This window comes from Oncorhynchus keta, chromosome 34 (genome assembly GCF_023373465.1).
Source record: "Oncorhynchus keta strain PuntledgeMale-10-30-2019 chromosome 34, Oket_V2, whole genome shotgun sequence".
Classification (NCBI taxonomy): domain Eukaryota; kingdom Metazoa; phylum Chordata; class Actinopteri; order Salmoniformes; family Salmonidae; genus Oncorhynchus; species Oncorhynchus keta.
This window is the reverse complement of record NC_068454.1, coordinates 34,860,312-34,874,921: the sequence shown is the minus strand read 5'-3', so window position 1 is coordinate 34,874,921 and position 14,610 is coordinate 34,860,312. Positions and strand designations below refer to the sequence as shown.

At 39.6% G+C, this 14,610-nt stretch overlaps 2 protein-coding genes across 2 annotated transcripts in view; one reads left to right on the top strand and one right to left on the bottom strand.

Annotated features, from left to right (window-relative positions):
* LOC127915103 (uncharacterized) overlaps nucleotides 1-14,610 on the bottom strand; it is a 407,393-nt gene that overhangs the window by 388,203 nt on the left and 4,580 nt on the right. The gene's annotated exons all lie outside the window — the stretch shown is intronic.
* The window catches only part of LOC118367002 (SH3 domain-binding protein 4-like), a 66,174-nt gene continuing 52,586 nt past the window's right edge, over nucleotides 1,023-14,610 (top strand). The window contains exon 1 of the mRNA XM_035749917.2: nucleotides 1,023-1,182. The gene's annotated coding sequence lies outside the window, so the exon portion shown is untranslated. The remainder of the gene's footprint in view (nucleotides 1,183-14,610) is intronic.

Genomic DNA, 14,610 nt, shown 5'->3' with positions numbered 1-14,610 from the left:
GGGGAGCATGGAAGGCATGGCCAGCCGTTGAGAAATGCTTATTGAAGTTTTCGATAATCATGGATTTATCTGTGGTGACCGTGTTACCTAGCCTCAGTGCAGTGGGCAGCTGGGAGGAGGTGCTCTTGTTCTCCATGGACTTCACAGTGTCCCAGAATTTTTTGGAGTTGGAGCTACAGGACTATCATTTGTTTTTCAACAGGACAATGACCCAACACACCTCCAGGCTGAGTAAGTGCTGTTTGACCAAGAAAGAGAGTGGTTTGGGATGAGTTTGACAGCAGAGTGAAGGACAAGCATCCAACAAGTGCTCAGCATATGTGGGAACTCCTTCAAGACTGTTGGAAAAGCATTCTAGGTGAAGCTGGTTAAGAGAATGCCACGATTGTGCAAAGTTGTCATCAAGGTAAAGGTGTCTAATTTGACGAATCTAAAATCTATTTAGATTTTTTTCACACTTCTTTGGTTGCTAAGTGATTCCATATGTATTTTTCAATAGTTTGATGTCTTAACTATTATTCTACAATGTAGAAAATAGTAAAAAAAATAAAGAAAAAACCCTTGAATCAGTATTGTAGGTGTTTCCAAACTTTTGACTGGTACTGTAGATATTACATTGGCTAACCTGTACTCCACCATGTATTTAGCTTCGTTATTGTTATTTTATTCTTGCTCTTCTATTTTTTACTTTAGTTTATTTAGTAAATATGTTTCATTGTAAATAAGCATTTCACGGTAAGGTCTATAACTGTTCTATTCGACGTATGTAACAAATAACATTTGATTTGATTTCACACATTTGCTTTTCACATCAGTTTGAGAACTCTGCGTATTGACCTTACGTATCTGTTATGTGGTATTTTCAAGCAAGATTGTAGTATGGTGAGAATGAGAATAGTAGGCCAGCCTATTATCATATTTCTTCTGTACACTAAAGCCAAGACAGTGAAAAGTTATCTGACTCCTAATGACATCGTTTCCATATGAAACTCCTCAGATCCTCGCCCCTCCCTCTCGCCATGACGTCACCTGGGTCCTGCTCTCGCTCTCTCTTCCCATCGCGAAGTCATTCGCCAAAGACTGTGGACTCACAATAGGCTACAACTGGATAGTCGGAGCACGCAAAACTACGCCCATTTGATGCATTTATTTCAATGGACTTATTCACAGGACTTTTACAAGGTGAGCTAGGATTTTAAAGTTCTTATTCCATTGTTTTCAAATGTTAAACGTATTCTCCCACCCAAACAGAAGTGCTCACGTCGACAAAACTGTTTGCATCATCTAGGTGCGTTACCGTAGTTTATGCCGCGTTCAAAACAACACGGAACTGGAAATCTCTGACTTCAATGTGCTCAAGACAACAGAGAACTCTGGAAAAAACGATACCGATTGGGAAAAAATCGTATTGAATGGTCATCCAACTCGAAATTCCATGTTTGAAACTCGGACCTATTTCTAGTGCACCGACTTTCCGACTGTCTTGAATGTACAATTGGATTCAGGTTATTACCACATTTTATGAATAACTTTAGATACATTCAGATTGTGGACCATATAGTTGTAATGCTCTATCAATGGGAATTGTTGTCGTTTTTAATGCTGGGACATTTTTAGGAGCTGTGTTTGGTGAGGGGTAATGCTGCGTTCATAGGTAGTCGGAACTAGAAAACTCGGTTATATGAGACTTGCTAACTGTTTGTAGTTTTTCACGTGCAGCGTCCATCCAGTTATCAAGTCATATATGTCCGAGTTATCTAGCTCCGACTATCACATGAACGCGGCGTTACTCCTAGAGCAGCCACTTTACTGCGCAAAGGTTTCTCTGTTTTTGCGGTCCTAATTTGTAACAATTTATGACTAGCTCTAGTTACATCGTTGCTTCTTTTTTTTTTTACCACGACACGCATCCCATACGTTACTAATACAATGTATGTCTGCCACCTCTCAAGTTTAGCTCCCATTAGTTAGAAAAGCAGTTTTGCCTTCTAGAATTGACTCCACTCAGCATCATCCATTGAACACAATTTGCAATGTTTTATGAGTGGTGCATATGCAACATTGATGTAGCTTAATCAAGTCTCTCCCCGCCATATAAAGTTGGTATAACGGCACTGGGCTCGCATGCGTGACATTCGTTGGCAATCGCCATGGTTTCAAACAATCCAACTCACCCAATATGTAAATTGTAAATTCACCCAATATGTAAATGTATTTTCTGTTGGGTGGATATGTTGCGCTTTCTGCTCTTCATGTTAAGTTTTCCCAAATTGCATTCAATTTTCCTTTGTGAGTCACTGCGTTCTATTCTAAAACCTTGATAGCAGAGAAAGCTTCATTGGTCAGAATGTTAATTTATGCATTGGATGCTAAGAGGGATATCTCACAACCTTTTTAAACAGTAGGCTTATTTATCTGTTCGTTCCTCTTTTGCCAGTGGTGGAAAAAGTACCCAATTCTCATACTTGAGTAAAAGTAAAGATACCTTAATTAATAGAAAACGACTCAAGTAAAAGTAACCCAGTAAAATACTACTTGAGTAAAAGTCTAAAAGTATTTAGTTTTGAATATACTTAAGTATTAAAAGTAGAAGTATACATTGTTTCCAATTACTTAAATTTAGCTAAACAGGTGGCACAATATATATATATATTAATATTTACGGATAGCCAGGGGCATACTCCAACTCTCAGACATAATTTAAAAAGAAGCTTGTGTTTAGTGAGTCCGCCAGAGGCAGTAGGGATGACCAGGGATGTTCTCTTGATATAGTGCTTTCGGAAAGTATTCAGACCTCTTGACCTTTTCCACATTTTGTTACGTTACAGCCTTATTCTAAAATGTATTAAATACTTTCCCCCCCTTTTTTGCCTTTTTTATGTATGCAAATGTATAAAAATAATAAACATAAATATCACATTTACATAAGTATTCAGACCATTTACTCTGGACATTGTGGAAGCACCTTTGGCAGCGATTGGCACACCTCTGCATATCCTCTCAAGCTCTGTCAGGTTGGATAGGGAGCGTCGCTGCACAGCTATTTTCAGCTCTCTCCAGCGATGTTAGATCGGGTTCAAGTCCATGCTCTGGATCTTCAAGGACCTTCAGAGACTTGTCCTAAAGCCACCTGTGTTGTTTTAGCTGTGTGCTTAGGGTCGTTGTCCTGTTGGAAGGAGAACCTTCGCCCCAGTCTGAGGTCCTGAGCGTTCTGGAGCAGGTTTTCACCAAGTATCTCTCTGTACTTCGCTCCGTTCATCTTTCCCTCGATCTTGACTAGTCTCGCAGTCCCTGCTGCTGAAAAACATCCCCACAGCATGATGCTGCCACCACCATGCTTCACAATAGGGATGGTGCCAGGTGACAATTGGCATTCAGGCCAAAGAGTTCAATCTTGGTGTCATCAGACCAGAGACTCTTGTTTCTCATGGTCTGAGAGTCTTTCATGTGCTTTTTGTCTACGCAATCTCTACTGCACTCCACACTGCCTTTTCCCAACCTGGACAAAAGGAACACCTATGTGAGATTGCTGTTCATTGACTACAGCTCAGCGTTCAACACCATAGGGCCCACAAAACTCATCACTAAGCTAAGGACCCTGGGACTAAACACCTCCCTCTGCAACTGGATCTGGAACTTCCTGACTGGCCGCCCCCAGGTGGTAAGGGTAGGCAACAACACATTTGCCACGTTGATGCTCAACACGGGGTCCCCTCAGGGGTGCGTACTTAGTCCCCTCCTGTACTCCCTGTTCACCCACGACTGCGTGACCAAGCACGACTCCAATACCATCATTAAGTTTGCTGACAACACAACAGTGGTAGGCCTGATCACTGACAACGATGAGACAGCTTATATGGGGGAGGTCAGTTACCTGGCAGTGTGGTGCCAGGACAACAAGGAAGTTGTCATGGAAATTAGTTTGTGTTCATACAGGACCTCCCGCCCTCACCTACTGTCAACCAATCATTTCACTTTGTTTTAAAATTTGAGAGGCTCACAGCCATGTGTTACAGAGCTCAATTTGGCCGTGCCTTGCTTCAAATATCCATATGGTGCCTCCGACCACATTTCGAATCAAGCATAAATTGGCTCTTACTGTGCTTCTAAACAAGGTATGGTGTGATTCTGCAAACTGGGGTAGATGTTGCCGATTCGTAGATGCTAATAACCTTTAGTGACTATTGACGATAGTGTCTTCTGGTCGGGGGAGTTTTAAGAGCCCTGACACTGTCGGTATGGTTTTAGAAACGTAAGGAGTTTATCTTCCATATCAGCAAGAAATAATAAAAAATGAAAAAAGGTTAAATTACTTCACACCTTTTTATAGGGTTCCCACACAGCCATATTTGCATGTTACGGCGCTTGTTAATGGAAAACAGACGGAAGACAGAGTTGACTATCTGTGCAAATTAGCTATCTACGTCTCCTAACACCTGTGTGTATATGGAAGACTGCCGCCACAAACGTGTTGTCACTGAAAAATACTGGCGCTGCATCTGTGTTACAAACGGGTTGAAACAGTGCACAGCAGCGGAGGCTGCTGAGGGGATGAAAGTAGAAGGCTTTATGTTTCTAGAACCGTACCGCAATTGAGAATCGGTTCACGTTTCGATGGAGTATTTGGCTGTTTTGGCTGCCAGAGCCAATTCGCTTCTAAACAGAACATGTATGGTTCTTGGACTATAAGGAGTAACGTTAGGCTCCTTTAGTCCATTATTGGGCTAGGGTAGGCGTAACATGGTAAACAAAAATACGGGACACTCAAATGATTATGTGTTACATTTGGTATGGTGTGTATTCATTTGTGGTTGTTCATCATTACGTTACAAAAGTTATGAATTACAATTCATATGATATGTTACAAATTCCAATTCGTTGTGGCTAATGTTAGCTAGGTGGCTAATGTTAGCTAGGCTAGGAGATATGGGTTAGGAGTTGGGTTAAGGTTATTGGAAGGGTTAGCTAACATGCTATGTAGTTGTAAAGTAGCTAAAAAGTAGTAAACATCCACCCCCACCAACCACCATCATTTGTTTTTTTTGCCTTAAGTAACCTTCTGTCTTATATAACCATACCAAACATAACATATGATACACATTTGAGTGTCCCGGGTTTTCGTAACTATGTCACATATAGTCTGAGACCAACCTGAATTCTGTGGACCATTGATGCAAATAGACGCACAGTACAAACAGTAAAACAAAAACTGTAGCCATGGATGACTGCTGTCATGTCTGTCCTCTGTTCTATTTGTTTACTTTCACATATCTACATTAGAGGGACACCTTGGAGAATAACAATCAGTGTGCATAATTCATCTGCCAGCCCTGCGGAACAGCATATAATCTAAAATGCTTGCCTTTTCCCATCATAATGTCAGTCACCTTCAAGCTTTATAATTGGAGCAAAATCTCTACAAAACTAGTTTGCACAGCTGTTTCTTCAAATGACCATTTATAGATCAATAACTTAAAACTTGTGCAATTGGTCCTGTGTGACTCAGTTCGTAGAGCAGAGCCCTTATAATGCCAGGGTTGTGTGTTCAAGTCCCACAGGTGACCAGTATGAAAATGTATGCACTCACTGCTGGAAAAACATGACTGTAAATCTGATAAATTACTATACTGGTAACACTTTACTTGACACCCAGTGTCATAACACATTATGGCAGTCATAATATGTCATGACTGTTATGTATTTAGACCTTTTGTGATATATATTGTGTTAATTTGTTGCTGGTTAAGACAAATTATATTTTTCCCGGTAAAGAACTTTTCTTTTGTTCGAAAGTTGTTCTTAAATCCTTTATTGTTGTAATGAATGATTTACAGCCATGTTTTTTTCATCGCATTTTAAATTAGAGGTCGTCCGATTATGATTTTTCAGCACCTATACCCGATTATTGGAGGACCAAAAAGCCGATAGCGATTGATCGGCCAATTTATTTTGATTTATTTGATTTATTTGTAATAACGACAATTGCAACAGAACTGAATGAACACTTATTTTAACTTAATATAATACATCAATAAAATAAATTTAGCCTCAAATAAATAATGAAACATGTTCAATTTGGTTTAAATAATGCAAAAACAAACTGTTGGAGAAGAAAGTAAAAGTGCAATATGTGCCATGTAAGAAAGCTAACTTAAGCTAAAGAAAACTTAAATTCCTTGCTCAGAAAATGAGAACATATGAAAGCTGGTGGTTCCTATTAACATGAGTCTTCAATATTCCCAGGTAAGAAGTTTTAGTTGTAGTTATTATAGGAATTATAGGACTATTTCCCTCTATACCATTTGTATTTCATTAACCTTTGACTATTGGATGTTCTTATAGGCACTTTAGTATTGCCAGTGTAACAGTATAGCTTCCGTCCCTCTCCTCGCTCCTACCTGGGCTCGAACCAGGAACACAATGACAACAGCCACCCTCGAAGCAGCGTTACCCATGCAGAGCAAGGGGAACAACTACTCCAAGTCTCAGAACGAGTGACGTTTGAAACGCTATTAACACGCACCCCGCTAACTAGCCAGCCATTTCACTTCGTTACACCAGCCTCATCTCTGGAGTTGATAGGCTTGAAGTCATAAACAGCGCAGTGCTTGACGCACAACGAAGAGCTGCTGGCAAAACGCACTAAAGTGCTGTTTGAATGAATGTTTACGAGCCTGCTCCTGCCTACCACCGCTCAGTCAGATACTTGTATGCTTGTATGCTCAGTCACACGCTAGTTAAACTAGTAATATCATCAACCATGTGTAGTTAACTAGTGATTATGATTGATTGTTTTGTATAAGATAAGTGTAATGCTAGCTAGCAACTTACCTTGGCTTACTGCATTCGCGTAACAGGCAGGCCCCTTCTGGAGTGTAACGAGAGGCAGGTGGTTATAGCGTTGGACTAGTTAACTGTTATGTTGCAAGATTGAATCCCCCTCATGTTTCTATGGTGGGCTATAGGCTACTTTGAAGCAAGGTAAGACATCCATCATAATATGAAGTAAAACGTAGAGGTTTCAAACAATGAAAGAACAGGAGTGACACTAATGATAGGCCTAATCCAAAAAACTTTCGCAATTAAAATGTTAACTAGCTACAAAATAGCCTGCGCTTACCTGGCAGAAACCTGTGCATGAATTTCTGACTCCTTTATCTGTTTCAATAGTAAGCCTACTATTAGCATACTTGCACAGTACAGCTTGGGTTGTCCTGACTGTGAAAAACCAATATGGGATAAATAATTGTATGTAATTCAGAGTGTATGTCACCGTTTCTCATACACTTAGAAAAAAAGGGTTCAAAAAGGGTTCTTCGGCTAGAAAGGGTTCTTCGGCTAGAAAGGGTTCTACATGGAACCCAAAAGGGTTCTACCTGGAACCAAAAGGGTCCTGCCTGCAATCAACAAGGGTAATTCAAAGGGTTCTCCTATGGGGACAGCTGAAGAACCCTTTAAGGTTCTAGATCACACATTGTTTTCAATTTTTCACACCACTCATCTTTCCTTCGCCAGGTGGGCCGTTGGGAAACATATCCACCTCTCCAGGCAGCACTACTCCACTTTGTCCATTTGCTTTGACACTACCCCTGGGTGGTGTACATCTCTCTGACCTATCCCCTGACCTTGACCAGTGACCACCCTTCAGTACTTACTTAACCTCACAGCAGCAGATCAAGAAGGACAATAGCGGAAAGTGACATGATACCCAACATGTAAATCTTGTTGCAAAAGTAGCACATTAACAAAGCGTTTTGAGAGAGAAAGCTAAATTAGGTTTCAAGATAACGTCACTAACAATGGCATGTCATTCAGAGTCTCACTTCACATCTCAGAAGCCCTTTCTGCTCTGCTTAGCTGCTCAGACATAATCTCTGCCTCTTTGGTTCACATAATGGGAAGATAGTCAGGGATTTATTCCAGTAGGGTGATTCCTCAAAAACGAGAACAAAAGGCCAAGGCTTTTGGTGGGTTTTCACAAAATGTAATACATAGAAGGCTCCTTTGGGGGAAGGATTGTAGACATATACATTGATGTCCAGAATTTTTGAATCCCCCGATAAAGATGAGCAAAAAATACTTTTTTAATAAATAAAACCAATACTGAGCTATATTGTATGCAAACAATATATACAAATGATATTATTTTATACTAATAGAATTGCTCGGAGAAATATATTTCTCGTTATCCTTTTTTACAATATTCCAGCACCCTCCCCTTGAGAGGATAACAATAAATCTCTTTCTCTGAGCAATTGTATTAATATAAAATAATATAAATTGTATGTTTTGGAGCATACAATATAGATCAGTATTTGTATAATTTGTTTAATACAGTCTTTTTTGCTCATCTTTATCAAGGGATCCAATAATTCTGGATCCCACTGTATTTGACATGTGTATACTTAAGCATAATAAAAATAAAAAAAAATGAGACTGAGCAAAAATATAAATTCAACAAGTTACAGTTCAAATAAGGAAACAAGTCAACTGAAATAAATTCATTAGATATATACATATGTTGGTCACGAATACCTTAAAAAAGAATAATGGGCAAATATTGTACAATCCAGGGGTGCAAGGCTCTTAAAGACATGCCCAGAAAGACTCACAGCTGTAATCTCTGCCAAAGGTGATTCTAACACGTATTGACTCAGTGTGTGAAAACTTACAGTTGAAGTCAGAAGTTTACATATACAGTGGGGCAAAAAAGTATTTAGTCAGTCACCAATTGTGCAAGTTCTCCCACTTAAAAAGATGAGGCCTGTAATTTTCATCATAGGTACACTTATGATGGTCAATAACAAAAGTTTATCTCAATACTTTGTTATATACCCTTTGTTGGCAATGACAGAGGTCAAACGTTTTCTGTAAGTCTTCACAAGGTTTTCACACACTGTTGCTGGTATTTTGGCCCATTCCTCCATGCAGATCTCCTCTAGAGCAGTGATGTTTTGGGGCTGTTGCTGGGAAACAGACTTTCAACTCCCTCCAAAGATTTTCAAAGGGGTTGAGATCTGGAGACTGGCTAGGCCATTCCAGGACCTTGAAATGCTTCTTATGAAGCCACTCCTTTGTTGCACGGGCGGTGTGTTTGGGATCATTGTCATGCTGAAAGACCCAGCCACGTTTCATCTTCAATGCCCTTTCTGATGGAAGGAGGTTTTCACTCAAAATCTCACGATACATGGCCCCATTCATTCTTTCCTTTACACGGATCAGATGTCCTGGTCCCTTTTCAGAAAAACAGCCCCAAAGCATGATGTTTCCACCCCCATGCTTCACAGTAGGTATGGTGTTCTTTGGATGCAACTCAGCATTCTTTGTCCTCCAAACACGACGAGTTGAGTTTTTACCAAAAAGTTATATTTTGGTTTCATCTGACCATATGACATTCTCCCAATCTTCTTCTGGATCATCCAAATGCTCTCTAGCAAACTTCAGACGGGCCTGGACATGTACTGGCTTAATTAAACAGGGGGACATGTCTGGCACTGCAGGATTTGAGTCCCTGGCGGCGTAGTGTGTTACTGATGGTAGGCTTTGTTACTTTGGTCCCAGCTCTCTGCAGGTCATTCACTAGGTCCCCCTGTGTGGTTCTGGGATTTTTGCTCACCGTTCTTGTGATCATTCTGACCCCACGGGTGAGATCTTGCGTGGAGCCCCAGATCGAGGGAGATTATCAGTGGTCTTGTATGTCTTCCATTTCCTAATAATTGCTCCCACAATTGATTTCTTCAAACCAAGCTGCTTACCTATTGCAGATTCAGTCTTCCCAGCCTGGTGCAGGTCTACAATTTTGTTTCTGGTCCTTTGACAGCTCTTTGGTTTTGGCCATAGTAGAGTTTGGAGTGTAACTGTTTGAGGTTGTGGACAGGTGTCTTTTATACTGATAACAAGTTCAAACCGGTGCCATTAATACAGGTAACGAGTGGAGGACAGAGGAGCCTCTTAAAGAAGAAGTTACAGGTCTGTGAGAGCCAGAAATCTTGCTTGTTTGTAGGTGACCAAATACTGATTTTCCAGCATAATTTGCAAATAAATTCATTAAAAATCCTACAATGTGATTTTTCTGGATTTATTTTCTCATTTTGTCTTTCATAGTTGAAGTGTACCTATAATGAAAATTACAGGACTCTCATCTTTTTAAGTGTTAGAACTTGCACAATTGGTGGCTGACTAGTAGATGTCCTAACCAACTTGCCAAAACTATAGTTTGTTAGCAACACATTTGTGGAGTGGTTGAAAAACGAGTTAATGACTCCAGCCTAGGTGTATGTAAACTTCCAACTTCAACTGTATGTGAATGCGTTTTTTCTGTATTTGATTTTCAATATATTTTCTAAAATGTCTAAAAACATGTTTTCACTTTTGTCATGATGGGGTATTGTGTGTAGCTGGGTGAGAAAAATAGGGGGTATGAATACTTTCTGAAAGGACTGTATATCCTTCATAAATCATACATGGTATCGCATCAGGACAAGTAAACTAGAGATGTAGTTGGTATTTTTTTCACGAAGTTCATTAGAACTTTCCAAACAGTATCATTAAAGTGAGTGACTCGTCTGGAGCATACTGAATCACATTGTTCAGAGACACCTTAATTTGGCTCCCTAATTTCATATAACGACATAGGTCTACTGATTTAATCAAAGTGTTGACAATGGAGTAGTCAACTGCTGCTTTCTGTGTAGCAAAGCTCATGATTAACACCTGCTTCATTCTTTGATCATACATGTATTTTAGGTTGCTGAGAAAAGGCCTCTTAAAAGGAAGCTAGGCTGTGGAAATCAGCAGACTCTTACACAATTCTTTAAGAAGAATTCTGTGCGTCAGTTGTTAAAACAAGTATTTTTTTAAATAAATGAAATACAGCAATTCAAAAAGAGAATTGCAAACACTTGTTGACATTCTTTCACTAATGTAACTGGGACCTCTTCTCTTAACACGTATGGACCCAGAACTTAATTGAGCATCTGTTCTGTTTATTTTAGAGGCCCATTTTTTTTTGAAAAGGTGCCCATCACACAATTTGTTTGATTTGATATGTAACCTTTAAAACATTTTGTCAAATTAACTTGGACAATTTACAACAATTTTCTGATTTCATAAAATACCTAATTTGAAGAACAAACATACATTTGGCAATTCATATCATCCAGTAAAATAATTCAATCTCAAGGGACAATACCCCTAGACAATATCCCTAAAATACACTGAATTGATACATAAGTCATTTAAATTGTAATCAATACCACAAGAAATGTTTTCATTCAATAATTAAGCTGTGTATTTCTGATGGAATCAAGGCATTAGAATGTCCCAGAGGCATTCGAATGCCCCGGGGATCCTGGCTGGCTACTTGTTCTATACGGCTGGCTACTCCATGTGCTTGTGGAAAACACTGGTATACATACTGGTTGAAAATGGCAGATTTTGTAATTGATAAGCACCTAAATTGGAACCCAGTGGCTGTACAGTAACATGCTATACACGAGGTTAGAGCTCAGGTTCTCCAGTTCTATGCGCTGTATTGGTTTTCATTGACAGCCATTATGAACTCGAGCGCCGCTCACGACAAGAAGATGCCGCCATCCCTCCCGCTAATTATGCAAATGTTTTGTTGTCTGAGTGAGGGAAATGCTGTAAATCAAGAGGAGTCAGTATGTTCTGAATGATGAGACATTGAGGATTATAATAAATACCGCATTGATGTCATACAAGCAAACTACACACCCATGACTCCAAAATGTGCACTTTACATTTCCATATTTGAAAACTCATGTAATTTACAGCATCAATGTTTATGATTGCTTGTTTGATCCACAGTTAGAAGGATGACATGCGTTATACCCTGGGTTGTCCTGAACAGAATGAGCCCAGGTTTATTGTATTGTGAAGAAAATTTGCTGTGGACCACACGCTTGAAAGCATTCATGACTCCCCATTCAATGCGTACCAAAATTAGAATCGGTTTGTCTGAAGTGCCTTTTAAAAGCCCGACACTGTAAGATTGTATTTTCTAACTTAGATATAGACATGTTGCCAATAGAATACGCTTTCAAATGTCCCAGATTGCGATTTATAATGGAGCGTTTTTGGATTGCGTAAATAACAACAGTAATTGTGTGATGGTGGGGAGACAGGGCTCTGTTCCAAATAAAAAACTACAAGTGTGCTGCTTCAGTTCAGTACTCGGTTCTGATTGGCTTGAAGGGCATTCTAGAGTGTGCATTATTTTCCTATAACGCACGGTATATCAGCACTGTGGAATTCAATAGCTTTAGTTCATTCTTACATGTTTGAGCTGCTTTGAAAGCAAAAGTCGACATTATTGGCATTGTTGAATTCAATCTTCATAATAGCAAGCTAGGACTGATGGTTTGGTTAGCTAAACTAGCAAGTCTATTTGTTTGGTTACAAAGGCAACTACTGTATATCTAGTAAACTTGCTAGCTACTTGAGTAGATGTTGAGCACATTTCTACTTTTCTAATGGATAATGTGTTAAATTATAGCCATGTTATTAAAGGGATAAACTCAGGTCTCTATGCGATCTCAGTAAAATAATGCAAATCCATGGAAGGTTAGTTCCACTCCGCTAGCAGTTCGTGGAACACACCTTCCATGTCGTTCATTATTTCCCATAGAATGCATTAGCCCTCATTGATTATCCCTTACAAATACATATATACAATGTCTTCAGAAAATATTCAGACCCCTTAACATTTTCCACTTTGTTACGTTACAGCCTTACTCTAAAATGTATTAAATTACACACAATGCCCCATAATGACAAAGGGAAAATGAGTAATTAGAAATGTTAGCAAATGCATTCAATATATGTAAATAAGGTGTTTCTGTTTATAAGTATTCAGGCCCTTTGCTATGAGACTTGAAATTGAGCTCAGATGCATCCTGTTTCCATCGATCATCCTTGAGATGTTTCTAAAACTTGATTGGAGTCCACCTGTGGTAAATTCAATTGATTGGACATGATTTGGAAAGGCACACGCCTGTCTATATAAGGTCCCACCGTTGACAGTGCATATCAGAGCTAAAACCAAGCCATGAGGCAAAGGAATTGTCCTTAGAGTTCCGAGACAGAATTGTGTCGAGGCACCGATCTAGGGAAGAAAATGTTTGCAGCATTGAAGGTCCCCAAGAACACAGTAGCCTCCATCATTCTTAAATGGAATAAGCTTGGAACCATGACTTCCTAGAGCTGGCCGCCCGGCCAAACTGAGCAATTGGGGGAGAAGGGCCTTGGTCAAGGAGGTGAAAATGGGAGAATCTTCCAGAAGGACAATCATTTCTGCAGCACTCCACCAATTAGGCCTTTATGGTGGAGTGGCCAGACGGAAGCCATTCCTCATTAAACAGACACATGACAGCCAGCTTGGAGTTTGCCAAAAGGCTCCTAAAGACTCTAAGACCATGAGAAACCAGATTCTCTGGTCTGATGAAACCAAGATTGAACTCTTTGGCCTGAATGCCAAGCGTCACGTCTGGAGGAAACCTAGCACCATCCCTAAAGTGAAGCATGGGGGTGGCAGCATCATTCTGTGGAGATGTTTTTCAGTGGCAGGAACTGGGAGAGTAGTCAGGATAGAAGGAAAGATGAGTGGAGCAAAGTACAGAGGGATCTTTGATGAAAACCTGCTCCAGAGTGCTCAGGACCTCAGACTGGAGCAACGGTTCACCATTCAACAGGACAACGACCCTAAGCACACAGCCAAGACAATGCAGGACTGGCTTCAGGACAAGTCTCAGAGCGTCCTTGAGTGGCCAGCCAGAGCAAGGACTTGAATCTAATCAAACATCTCTGGAGAGACCTGAAAATATGCGGTGCAGCGACGCTCCCCATCAAACCTGACAGAGCTTGAGAGGATCTGCAGAGAAGAGTGAGACAACCTCCACAAATACAGGTGTGCCAAGCTTGTAGCATCATACCGAAGAAGACTTAAGGCTGTAATCACTGCAAACGGTGCTTAAATATATTACTGAGTAAAGAGTCTGAATACTTATGTAAATGTGTTATTTCATTTTTATTTTTTATTTATTAGAAAACATTTCTAAAAAACTGTTTTTGCTTTGTCATTATGGGGTATTGTGTATAGATTGATGAGGGGGAAAAAACGAATGAATCAACTTTAGAGTAAGGCTGTAATGTACCAAAATGTGTAAAAAGTCAAGGGATCTGAATACTTTCCAAAGGCACTGTATATTAAAGTTCCAGAGTGGGATATCTGCTACTTTTAGAGTTATGATCCAATTTGTAAGCATTGTCAACAGAGTTAAATGTATTCAAAATGATCAACCTCTGCTGGTGATTTGCAGGATGTGCAATGATGCAAGTAAAAGGAGGGCTGTGATTGGGTACATTGCCTATAATGCCAATTTCTCTGTATAAAGTAACTGGCAGAGATCCCACACTGGAACTTTGATATGTCCTTAGAGTATACTATGTTCAACAATATATTGAAACATTTGGCAAATTAAAATGGTTTATTTTCAATATTCATATTTTTCATATTCATAAATAAATGTAAGAATGTTTTTATTGAAATAAAAATATGACTCATATTATAGAGCAAGGTTTAAAGCGTCA